The sequence below is a fragment of the Heterodontus francisci genome, unplaced genomic scaffold (assembly GCF_036365525.1).
Source record: "Heterodontus francisci isolate sHetFra1 unplaced genomic scaffold, sHetFra1.hap1 HAP1_SCAFFOLD_102, whole genome shotgun sequence".
Taxonomy (NCBI): Eukaryota; Metazoa; Chordata; class Chondrichthyes; order Heterodontiformes; family Heterodontidae; genus Heterodontus; species Heterodontus francisci.
Genome location: NW_027140380.1, coordinates 3,217,328 through 3,230,679, shown reverse-complemented (window position 1 = coordinate 3,230,679; position 13,352 = coordinate 3,217,328). Strand labels below are relative to the sequence as shown.

General features: G+C 46.8%; 1 non-coding gene across 1 annotated transcript; it reads right to left on the bottom strand.

Annotated features, from left to right (window-relative positions):
- Positions 1–11,405: 11,405 nt before the first annotated feature.
- On the bottom strand, positions 11,406–11,494 carry trnar-ucg (transfer RNA arginine (anticodon UCG)). Its single transcript is given in 2 exon segments — positions 11,406–11,441; positions 11,458–11,494. It is a non-coding gene; the product is annotated as a tRNA-Arg (tRNA).
- Between the last annotated feature and the right edge of the window lie 1,858 nt (positions 11,495–13,352).

Genomic DNA, 13,352 nt, shown 5'->3' with positions numbered 1-13,352 from the left:
GCTTTGTCCTGGATGGTGTCGAGCTTCTTGAATGTTGTTGGAGCTGCACCCATCCAGGCAAGTGGATAGTATTCCATCACACTCCAGACTTGTGCCTTGTAAATGATGGACAGGCTTGGGGAGTCAGGAGGTGAGTTACTCACCGCATGCTTCCTACCCTCTGACCAGCTCATGTAGTCACACTATTTATAAGGCTACTCCAGTTCAGTTTCTGGTCAATGGGAACCCCCAGGAAGCTGATAGTGGGGGATTCAGCGATCGTAATGCCGTTGAGTGTCAATGGGAGATCGTTAGATTCTCTCTTGTTCGAGATGGTCATTGCCTGGCACTTGTGTGGCGCGAATGTTACTTGCCACTTATCAGCCCAAGCCTGGATATTGTCCAGGTCTTGCTGCATTTCTACATGGACTGCTTCAGTATCTGAGGAGTCGCGAATGGTGCTAAATTTTGCAATCATCAGTGAACATCCCCACTTCTGACCTTATGATTGAAGGATGAAGTAGTGAAGAAGGTTGGGCCGAGGATACTACACTGAGGAACTCCAGCAGTAATGTCCTGGAGCTGAGATGATTGACCTCCAACAATCACAACCATTTTCCTTTGTGCTAGGTACGATTCCAACCAGTGCAGAGTTTTCCTCTTGATTCCCATTGACTCCAGTTTTGCTCTGGCTCCTTGATGCCATACTCAGTCAAATGCTACCTTGATGTCAAGGGCAGACACTCTCACCTCACCTCTTGAGTTCAGCTCTTTTGTCCTTGTTTGAACCAAGGCTGTAATGAGGTCAGGAGCTGAATGGCCCTGGCGGAACCCAACTGAGCGTCACTGAACAGGTTATTGCAAAGCAAGTGCCACTTGATAGCACTGTCGATGACATCTTCCATCACTAAAATGATGATTGAGAGTAGAGTGATGCGGCAGCAATTGGCTGGGTTGGATTTGTCCTGCTTTTTGTGGACAGGACATACCTGGGCAATTTTCCACATTGCAGGGTAGATGCCAGTGTTGTAGCTGTACTGGAACAGCTTGGCTAGGGGCGCGGCAAGTTCTGGAGCACAGGTCTTCAGTACTATTGCCGGAATATTGTCAGGGCCCATAGCCTTTGCTGTATCCAGTGCCTTCAGTCGTTTCTTGATATCACGTTGAGTGAATCGAATTGGCTGAAGACTGGCATCAGTGATGCTGGGGACTTCAGAAGGAGGCCGAGATGGATCATCAACCCAGCACTTCTGGCTGCAGATTGTTTCAAATTCTCCATCCTTATCTTTTGCACTGATGTGCTGGGCTCCCCCATCATTGAGGTTGGGGATATTTGTGGATCCACCTCCTCCTGTTGGTTGTTTAATTGTCCACCACCATTCATCATTGGATGTGGCAGGGTGTAGATCTGATCCGTTGGTTGTGGGATCACTTAGCCCTGTCTATTACATGCTGCTTCTGCTGTTTGGCATGAAAGTAGTCCTGGGCTGTAGCTTCATCAGGCTAATGCCTCATTTCAAGGTATGCCTGGTGCTACTCCTGGCATGCCCTCCTGCACTCTTCATTGAATTGGGGTTGGTCCCCAGCTTGTTGGTAATGTTAGAGTGGGGGAATATGCCGGGCCATGAGGTTATAGAATGTGGTTGACTACAATTCTGCTGCTGCTAATGGTCCACAGCACCTCATGGATGCCCAGTTATACATTGCTAGATCTGTTCAAAATCTATCCCATTTAGCACAGTGGTAGTGGCACACAACACGATAGAGGGTATCCTCAATGTGAAGACAGGACTTCATCTCCACAAGGACTGTGCAGTGGTCACTCCTGCCAATACTGTCATGGACAGATGCAACTGCGGCAGGCAGATTGGTGAGGATGAGGTCAAGTATGTTTTTCCCTCTTGTTAGTTCCCTCACCACCTACTGCAGACCCAATCGAGCAGCTTTGTCCATTAGGATTCGGCCAGCATGGTCAGTAGTGGTGCTACCGAGCCACTCATGGTGATCGACATTGAAATCCCCCAGCCAGACTACATTCTGTGCCCTTGCCACCCTCAGTGCTCCCTCCAAGTGGTGTTCATCAGTCTCTCGCTGTCTCTTATACTAAAAACAAGAAATGCTGGAACCACTCAGCAGGCCTGGCAGCATCTGTGGAAAGAGAAGCAGAGTTAACGTTTCGGGTCACTGACCGAAACGTTAACTCTTCGTTCCGATGAAGGGTCACTGACCCAAAACGTTAACTCTGCTTCTCTTTCCACAGATGCTGCCAGACCTGCTGAGTGGTTCCAGCATTTCTTGTTTTTATTTCCGATTTCCAGCATCCGCAGTATTTTGCTTTTATTTCACTGTCTCTTGCTGGTTTGCTCAGTACCTTTTTCTGTCTGTTCATTTCTGGGTCCTGATGATATCTTCCTGGTTTTCTGGGTGTCTTTCTCTGTCTGTTCCTTTCTGGGTCCTGATAATATCTTCCTGGTTTTCTGTGTGTCTTTCTCTGCCTGCCTCATTGTCGGTGCTGTTACTCTGTGTCCTTGTGTCATTGTGCAGTGAGGGTGAGTCCGTCAGCACGTGTGTTGCTGAGATTCTTGAGAAATCCGACTCCAATCCTATTTTTATAAAAACATTGGGGAAATGAACATATTTCACTAACAGGCAGCTAAAATTGAAAACAGCAGTTAGCAGAGTGGCGCAGCGGAAGTGTGCTGGGCCCATAACCCAGAGGTCGATGGATTGAAACCATTCTCTGCTATTTATGTTTGGTAGTAACACAAACAGTTCACTTTCACAACATCAAGTGTTTCCCCATAATAACAAGATGCACTCGATTGCAATCAGCTTTTTCCTTCTAGTGAACACATCAATCAGTAACAAATCACTTGTGCTCACACGAAGACAAACTGCAAACACGGACCAGCCGAGTCTCTCCCACTTTGTCAACCCCTTCCTGCAGAGCCTCCTCTCCACCACCAGATGGTGATGTTGGCCACAAGAAAACCAGGAAAAATGGTCACAGTGAGGAGACGGTCAGTAACAGAAAATAAAACAATAACAGGAGAAACCTTTACACACCAACAGGGTACATCTTTACACAACAGAAAACATATTTACACAACAGGAAATACCGTTACACAACAGGGAGAACACAATCATACAAATGCCTTGTTTCTCCATCTCAGTTTCGTTGTCTGTCTCTCTCTCTCTGTTCCTCACTTTTGCTTCCTCACAGTCTATTAGTTTTCTGTGTGTTTTTTTCTCTGTCCCGTTGTCGATGGCGTTACTCAGCGTCCTTGTAACATTGCGTAGCCAAGCTGAGCCTCCCAACACCTGTGTTATAGAACATAGAACAGTACAGCACAGTACAGGCCCTTCGGCCCACGATGTTGTGCCGAACCTTTAACCTACTCGAAGATCAAAACTACCTACATACCCTTCATTCTACTATCATCCATGTACCTATCCAAGAGACGCTTAAATGTCCCTAATGTATCTGCTTCTACTACCACCGCTGGCAGTGCATTCCACGCACCCACCACTCTCTGTGTAAAGAACCGACCTCTGACATCTCCCCGAAACCTTCCTCCATCACCTTAAAATTATGCCCCCTGGTGATAGCCCTTTCCACCCTGGGAAAAAGTCTCTGGCTATCCACTCTATCTATGCCTCTCATCATCTTGTACCCCTCTATCAAGTCACCTCTCATCCTTCTTCGTTCCAATGGGAAAAGCCCTAGCACCCTCAACCGTTCTTCGTAAGACATGCCCTCCAGTCCAGGCAGCATCCTGATAAATCTCCTCTGCACCCTCTCTAAAGCTTCCACATCCTTCCTATAATGAGACGACCAGAACTGAACACAATATTCCAAGTGTGGTCGAACCAGGGCTTTTTAGAGCTGCAGCATAACCTCGCAGCTCTTAAACTCAATCCCCCTGTTAATGAAAGCCAACACACCATCCTCCTTCTTAACAACCCTATCAACTTGGGTGGAAACTTTGAGCGATCTTTGGACATGGACCCCAAGATCCCTCTGTTCCTCCACACTACCAAGAATCCTGTCTTTCAGCCTGTATTCTGCATTCAAATTCGACCTTCCAAAATGAATCACTTCACACTTTTCCAGGTTGAACTCCATCTGCCACTTCTCAGCCCAGCTCTGCATCCTGTCAATGTCCCGTTGCAACCTACAACAGCCTTCCACACTATCCACAACTCCAGCAACCTTCGTGTCATCGGCAAACTTGCTAACCCAGACTTCCACTTGCTCATCCAAGTCATTTATAAAAATCACAAAGAGCAGAGGTCCCAGAACAGATCCCTGCGGAACACCACTGGTCACCGAGCTCCAGGCTGAATACTTTCCATCTACTACCACCCTCTGTCTTCTATGGGCCAGCCAATTCTGTATCCAGACAGCCAACTTTCCCTGTATCCCATGCCTCCTTACTTTCTGAATGAGCCTACCATGGGGAACCTTATCAAACGCCTTGCTGAAATCCATATACACCACATCCACTGCTCTTCCTTCATCAATGTGTTTTGTCACATCTTCAAAGAATTCAATAAGGCTTGTGAGGCATGACCTGCTCCTCACAAAGCCATGCTGACTGTCTCTAATCAAACTATGCTTTTCCAACTAATCATAAATCCTGTCTCTCAGAATCCTCTCCAATAATTTGCCCACTACCGACATAAGACTGACTGGTCTATAATTCCCAGGGTTATCCCTATTCCCTTTCTTGAACAAGGGAATAACATTTGCCACCCTCCAATCATCTGGTACTACTCCAGTGGACAGTGAGGACGCAAAGATCATCGCCAAAGGCGCGGCAATCTCTTCCCTCGCTTCCCTTAATATCCTTGGGTATATCCCGTCTGGCCTCAGGGACATATCTGTCCTCATGTCTTTCAAAATTTCCAGCACATCCTCCCTCTTAACATCAACCTGTTCGAGCATATCAGCCTGTTTCACGCTGTCCTCACAAACGACCAGGTCCCTCTCACTAGTGAATACTGAAGCAAAGTATTCATTTAGGACCTCCCCTACCTCCTCCGACTCCAGGCACAAGTTCCCTCCACTATCCCTGATCGGCCCTACCCTCACTCTGGCCATCCTCTTGTTCCTCACATAATTGTAGAACGCATTGGGATTTTCCTTAATCCGACCCGCCAAGACTTTTTCATGTCCCCTTCTAGCTCTCCTAAGTCCATTCTTCAGTTCCTTCCTGGCTACCTTGTAACCCTCTAGAGCCCTGTCTGATCCTTGCTTCCTCAAACTTAAGTAAGCTTCCTTCTTCCTCTTGACTAGCTGTTCCACATTTCTTGTCATCCAAGGTTCCTTCACCCTACCATCCCTTCCGTGCCTCATCAGGACAAACCTATCCAGCAGTCGCAGCAAGTGCTCCCGAAACAACCTCCACATTTCTGTCGTGCATTTCCCTGAGAACATCTGTTCCCAATTTATGCATCCCAGTTCCTGCATAATAGCATTGTAATTCCCCCTCCCCCAATTAAATATTTTCCCATCCCGTCTGCTCCTGTCCCTCTCCATGACTATAGTAAAGGTCCGGGAGTTGTGATCACTATCACCAAAATGTTCTCCCGCCGAGAGATCTGCCACCTGGCCTGGTTCGTTGCCAAGCACCAAATCCAACATCGCCTCCCCTCTAGTCGGCTTATCCTTCGTGGAGCAGTTTCTGCGGAAAAACACCTTTGACCACCGGTCCATCAGGCAGTGGTCTGCACGGAATGTCCTCAAGGCCCTACGGGAAAAGGAAACGGTGGATCCTGTCGGATGGTTCCCCGAGCAGACCGTCAAAGTCATTTGGCGGAATGCCTCATCACCAGAACTTTCAAACAAGCACCAAGATGTAGCTTGGCTGGTGGTGAGTAGGGCCTTCCCCGTCAGATCCTTCATGCACACCCGAAGTCTCGCCCCCTCCGCACAGTGCCCCCGCGTTGGCTGTGGTGGGGAAGAGACGGTCGCCCACCTTCTCCTGGAATGTGCCTTTGCAAAGCAGGTGTGGAAAGAGATGCAGTGGTTTTTGTCAAGGTTCATCCCAAGCAGCTCTGTAACACAGGAGTCTGTGCTCTACGGGCTGTTCCCAGGGACGCACACCGAGACAAACATCAACTGCTGCTGGAGGACTATCAATTCGGTGAAAGACGCCCTTTGGTCTGCCCGAAACTTGCTGGTCTTCCAGCGCAAAGAGTTGTCCACCACCGAATGTTGCAGACTGGCACATTCCAAGGTCCAGGACTACGTGCTGAGGGACGCACTATAGCTTGGGGCAGCCGCAGCAAAGGCTCAATGGGGAAAGACCACAGTGTAAGGTTCCCCCACCAAGCTGGACTGAGGGGTTGGAACCATGGGAAGCCCCTCGAACTGTATCGTTAATATTCTCAATTGCTGTAAATGTAAAACTGTAATTGACATGACAATTGTGAAACGGAAGGGTTGGGAAGAAACTCATGACATTATTGAAAGAAACTGATCTCTTTTGCAATGTTTGTATTTTTTCGTGCTGTTTGGAAACTGTTTGGCAATGTAATTTTTACAGATTTTTATGAATAAAGTATATTTTGGAAAAAAAAAATCTACCTATTGAGTCAGGCCGGAAGGGTTGGGAAGAAACTCATGACAGTATTGAAGGAAACTGATCTACCTTGCAATGTTTGTATTTTTTGGTGCTGTTTGGAAACTGTTTGGCAATGTAATTTTTACAGATTTTTATGAATAAAGTATATTTTGGAAATAATAAAAAAAAAATCTACATATTGAGTCAGGAAACCTTCCTGGACACACCTGACAAAAACTGCTCCATCCAAACTATTTGCACGAAGGAGGTTCCAATCAATATTCGGGAAGTTGAAGTCACCCATGACAACAACCCTGCAACTTCTGCACCTTTCCAAAATCTGCCTCCCAATCTGTTCCTCCGTGTCTCTGTTGCTATTAGGGGGTCAATAGAAAATCCCAATAAAGTGACTGCTCCTTTCCTGTTTCTGACTTCCACCCATAATGACTCAGTAGACAAACCCTCCTCGATGACCTCCCTTTCTGCAGCTGTGATACTATCCCTGATTAACAATGTCACTCCCCCACTTCTTTTACCTCCCTCCCTATTCCTTTTGAAACATCTAAACCCGGGAACATCCAACATCCATTCCTGCCCCTGTGATCTCCAAGTGTCCGTAATGGCCACAACATCGTAGCTCGAAGTACTGATCCATGCTCTAAGTTCATCACCCTTATTCCTGACACTTCTTGCATTAAAATAGACACACTTCAACCCATCATACTGGCTGCAACTTTGCCCTGCCAACTGTCTAACCTTCCTCACAGACTCTCTGCACTCAGTATCTGCCTGATCAACAGCTACCCCATCCACTGATCCATAGCTCCTGTTCCCATCCCCCTGCCAAACTAGTTTAAACCCTCCCAAAGAGTTCTAGCAAACCTCCCGCCCAGGATATTGCTGCCCCTCCAGTTCAGATGCAACCCGTCCTTTTTGTACAGGTCCCACCTTCCCCAGAAGGTATCCCAATGATCCACATAACTGAAGCCCTCCCTCCTACACCAGCTCTGTAGCCACGTGTTCAGCTGCACTTGCTCTCTGTTTCTAGCCTCACTAGCACGTGGCACCGGTATCAATCCTGACATTACTACTCTGCTCATCCTGCCTTTTACCTTCCAATCGAACTCCTATATTTGCTTTTCAGGTCCTCATCCCTTTTCTGAGCTATGTCATTGGTACCGATATGTACCACGACTTCTACTGCTCCCCCTCCCCCTTAAGAATCCTGTAGACTCGATCCGAAATATCCCTAACCCTGGCACCCGGGAGGCAACATACCATCCGGGAGTCTCGTTCGCGACCACAGAATCTCATGTCTGTTCCTCTAACCATTGAATCTCCTATCACTATCACTCTCCTATTCTCCACCCTTCCCTTCTGAGCCGCAGAGCCAGGCTCAGTGCCAGAGACCTGGCCACTGTGGCTTTCCCCTGGTAGGTCCCCCCCCCACCCCACCGCCAACCACAGGGGATCCCTGCACTGTGCGCCTATTCCCTTTCCCTCCCCTGACGGTCACCCAGCTACCTTTATCCTGCGACTTCGGTGTCAGTACTTCCCTATAACTGCTCTTTATCATCCCCTCTGCCTCCCGCATGATCCGAAGTTCATCCAGCCCCAGCTCCAGTTCCCTCACGCGGTCTGCGAGGAGCTGGAGTTGGGTGCACTTCTCACAGGTGAAGTCAGCAGGGACACAAGTGGTGACACTTACCTCCCACATCCTGCAAGAGGAGCATGCTACTGCCCTAGCTTCCATCCCCTCTGCTCTAAATTGACAACAGAGAATAAAAAAATATAAAGGAAAACCTTACCTTACCAAACCCTCCACACAAGAGTCCTTTTTTTTGGTTGGAGGAGGAGGATGGGTGGGAGATACTACACGTGTAGTGTTTCGGGTTTAGCCACTGCCCGAATATATAAGTTCACTTACCCAGCAGTCCCCGTGTCCGCGTCCGCCGAATCGCCAGGTAAGTACTTAATAGTGAAACGTACCTTCCCAGCTGCCCCCTGGCTCGCACTATCACCGCTACTGCTGATCAAAGGTGTTGCTGTAATAAAAACAGAAAATGCTGGAAATGCTCAGTAGGTCTGGCAGCATCTGTGCAGAGAGAAACAGTTAAGAGTTCAGGTCTGTTTCCTTAGCTCACATTAACTTTGTTCTCTCTCCACAGATGCTGCCAGACCTGCTGACTATTTCAAGCATTTTCTGTTTATGTTTCAGATTTCCAGCATCCGCAGTATTTTGCTTTTGTACGTGTGTTGCTGTGTCTGGGACTGTTTGAGTGCAATGCTATTGCTTTATAAACAGCGTTGAAACAAACATTTATCTCGCTAACACACAGCACTAATACACAGCTGGATATAAACAGCAGCCTGCAGCAGAGGGTGCAGTGGATGTTTATTAACAGAAATAATTCACCAACACAATATTTACTGCTATCCACAATCACACCACGCTTCATGTTAACACGTTTTACTCTTTGTTTACATCAATTTCTTCCTTCCAGTAAACAGTTCAATTTGGAACACAGCTTCCAAATTACCTTTATTCACAAACCCGAACACAAGCTGCAAATGCTGCAAACACAGACCAGCCCAGACTTTCCCCTTTCTGTCAACCCATTCCTGTATCACTGCCTCTCCATCAACAGTTGTTGCTGGAATCATACAATCATAGAATGGCTAAAGCACAGAAGGAGGCCATTCGGCCTGACGAACCCATGCTGGCTCTCTGCTAAAGCAACTCACCTCGTCTCACTCCCCAGTCAGTTCTATTTCGGTGGTGGGAAAACTTCTCGAAAGAATAATTCGGGACAAAATTAATAGTCCCATGGACAAATGTGGGTTAATTCAGGAAAGCCAGCATGGATTTCTAAAGGGAAAATCATGTTTAACTGCCCTGCTGGAGTTTTTTGATGAGGTAACAGAGAGGGTTGATGAGGGCAATGCTGTTGATGTGGTGTACATGGACTTTCAAAAGGTCTGGCAGCATCTGAATGGTCACTGACCTGAAACATTAACTCTGTTTCTCTCTCCACAGATGCTGCCAGACCTGCTGAGTATTTCCAGCACTTTTTGTTTATATTTCAGATTTCTAGCATCTGCAGTATTTTGCTTTTATTGACTTTCAAAAGGAGTTTGACACAGTGCAACACAACAGACTTGTGAGCAAAGTTATAACTCATGGAATAAAAGGGACAGTAGTAACATGGATATGGAATTGGCTGAGTGACAGGAAACAAAGAGTAGTGAGCAATGGATGTTCTTCGGGCTGGAGGAAGGTTTGTAGTGGAGTTCCCCAGGAGTCAGTGTTGGGACCCTTGCCTTTCCTGATATATATTAATGACCTAGACCTTGGTGTACAGGGCAGAATTTCAAAGTTTATGGATGATACGAAAATTGGAAGCATTGTGAACTCGAAGGATGATAGTGTAGAACTTCAAAAGGACATAGACAAGTTGGTGGGATGGGAGGACAGATGACAGGTGAAGTTCAATGCAGAGAAATGTGAATTGATTCATTTTGGTCAGAAGAACATGGAGTGACAATATAGAATAAAGGGTACAATTCTAAAGGGGGTGCAGGAGCAGAGGGACCTGGGGGTATAAGTCATTGCTTGAGAGAGCGGTTAATAAAGCATACAGTATCCGCGGCTTTAGTAATAGAGGCATAGAGTACAAGAACAAGGAGGTCATGTTGAACTTGTATAAGACACTAGCCTCAGCTGAAGTACTGAGTCCAGTTCTGGGTGCCACACTTTAGGAAAGATGTGAAGGCATTGGAGAGATTATGGAAAAGATTCATGAGAATGGTTCCAGGGATGAGGAATTTCAGTTATGAAGATAGATTGGAGAAGTTAGGACTGTTTTCCTGAGAGAAAAGAAGGCGAAGAGGAGATTTCATAGTGGTATTCAAAATGATGAGGGGTGTGGACAGAGTGGATAGGGAGAAACTGTTCCCACTTGTGAAAGGATCGAGAATGAGAGGGCACAGATTTAAAGTAATTGGTAAAAGAAGCAAAAGCGACATGAGGAAAAACTTTTTCACACAGCGAGTGGTTACTGTATGAACTGCCTGATAATGTGATGGAGACAGGTTTAATTGAAGCATTCATAGGGGAATTAGACTGTTATCTGAAAAGGAAGAATGTGCAGGATAATGGGGAGAGGACGGGGAAATGACATGAGGTGAATTGCTCATTTGGAGAGTCAGTGCAGACACGATGGTCCAAATGGCCTCCTTCTGTGCATTAACAATTCTGTGAATCCAATATTCAAGTCATTTATATATATGGTGGTCCTGACACTGACCCTTGTGGACATCACTGTTCACCATCTTCCATTCTGAAAAACAACCAAATACCACAACTCGCTTTTCTTGATATTTCATACATTTTTTAATCTAAGCAGATACTGACCCTCCTATTCCAAGAGCCTCAGTTTTGTTACCCAGCATTTTATGTGGTAGTTTGTCAAACGCTTTCTGAAAATCCATATAGACAACATCCATTGCTTTCCCTTCATCAACCTTTTCTGTTATTTCATCAAAAAAATCAGTTATTTATTAATAGTTGCAGCACTGAAACAGGCCCTTCGGCCCACCAGGTCTCTGCCGACCAACAACCACCCATTTTTACTAATCCAACATTCTTCCCATTTTCCCGACCACATCCCCCATCACCGACCAACACTCGGGGCAATTCGCAATGGTCAATTTCCCAATCAATCTGCAAGTCTTTGGCTGTGCGAGGAAACACACGCAGTTGCAGGGAGAACTCAAACTGCGCACAGACATTACCCAGAACTGAACACTGTTCGCTGGAGCTGTGAGGCTGCGGTGCAAAACACTGATCGCCCAAAATGACCATAGCAGGACTCGAACCTACAATCTTCTGATAACCTCAATAAATACACCGAAGTCAGACGCCTTATCCATTAGGCCACACGGCCAATAGTGAAGGATTGAAGAGGTGCTGAACCTCTCAGTTTTCGGTCTACCCAAACCAAGTTCAAGGCCTGAATAATGAACCGATTGCCTCATTAGTTCTGTGAATAATACAATGAGTTAATAGACAATGTTTTGAAACATTCCTGCCCATAAATCTTGATAACAGAGAGTGTGTGGATCTCCTGACTCAGAATGTTTAATGGATACAGTCCTCAGATCCGACAAGGAATCCCTGAACATCCGCAGTAAAGACAGTGTGGATGAGGAAATGTAAGAGCCGGGAGCTGAAACTCAGGGACGGCCGAGCTCTCCTGTCATTGAGCTTGTGTGTCTGCTCTGCTCGCCGCACTTCCAGCTCTACTTTGTTTCCAATGAAAAGATGAAAAGGGCTGTTCGGTTTTCCTCTCACTGACAGCGTGTTTCACTCGGGTTAATATAACCCGGGACTTTTGCTGCTGAAATGAATACTGCAAGGTCCCAGCAAACACACCGGCTCCCTCCTTTCTCCCCTCTTTCGATCGGATTGTTTTACCAGGAGGGGCTCAATAATAACAAACCCCCTGCAGGGAATGACCACAAATTGAGCATCTAAATGGGGCAATTGGGCAGCTTTCTGGGTTCTAGGTTCCCCCTACCCCGCCCCTCCCTCCCTCCAGTCCAAGCCCCTCTTCACTTTCTTTGGGACTTTGATGAGGGTGAAATGGGGAAAGTTCCCATTGATGTTTGAATGCTGAATTGCTGCAAAGATCTGCGCACGCGCGGTGTTGCCCCGCCCCCAGTGGGTCGTCACAATGAGGAGTGGAGCGCATGCGCAGCCTTTCCCCAACCCAGTCTGTGAGGCCATTCACTCAATCAGGGGAAGATGCTTCAAATCAGCTGCTAATGGAGACTTCCCGGGCCCGGGGGAAGGGAACAAACAGCATCTGCTTCCAGCGGCCACTGCTTTGGGAGCGTGTCCGCAGATGTGCTCAGAGATTAGCATTGAGTGGTGGGAAGTTGAGGGGGAGTCGGGGAGTGTTTGGAACAGACACTGTGGAGCAGGAGCTGCTCCCGGAACATGGAGTGAGCCGGGGACACGGGGAAGGGAGAGTTCATTCTCGGACAGTGTCTGTACAGGCTCAGGGAGACACAATGGGAAGAAATCACTATTGAAAATCACTGACAATTTCACCACCCAAAGAAGAGGGAATTTTCCTGCTTTAGTTCCAGTCTCTCACTGTTTGTTGGATCGTGAACAGTGGGGGGAAAATAGCCGCCAAATAACGAGCGTTTATTGCAGACACCAGGTGAGAAGTGTGAAAGGCACATTTTAAATAGTGGCTGCTTGTTTTCTGTTGAAATAGAAATGTGACTGTGTAAAGGTCACTGCTCTATCGGACAGTCCCAGTCATTGAGCAGTGCAGGGCTTGTGTTGTTTCTGAATGTCACAAACTTGTTGTAAAACCACTGCAAGCACCTGGTAAACAGAAGCTGAATACTGCAGTACTGCAGTGGAGTCAGACACTGACACTGTTTGTGTTCCTGGTTTTCATTTTGTGATTGTTCATAATGATTATTATTGGGATTATTACATTGATCGCTTTTGTATCTTCTACCTCACCATTTCTTTCATTCCTGCAGGAAAATACATGAAGGAACCTGAATGGATGTGGTGATTCTTGACACAAGGAAAAGTGCAGTGATCTCGTTCCAACACATAGTCGGTACAGGCTCACTCCCAAAGTACAGAGATACTGCCAGCTCATCAGCTCCACTGGAACAAACAAAACAAGTAGTCAGACAGACACTGATCCCAAAATCGAGAGACACATTTTCAATCCAACAGTCAAACAATAGCAGGAGAGACAGAAGTTGTTTCTA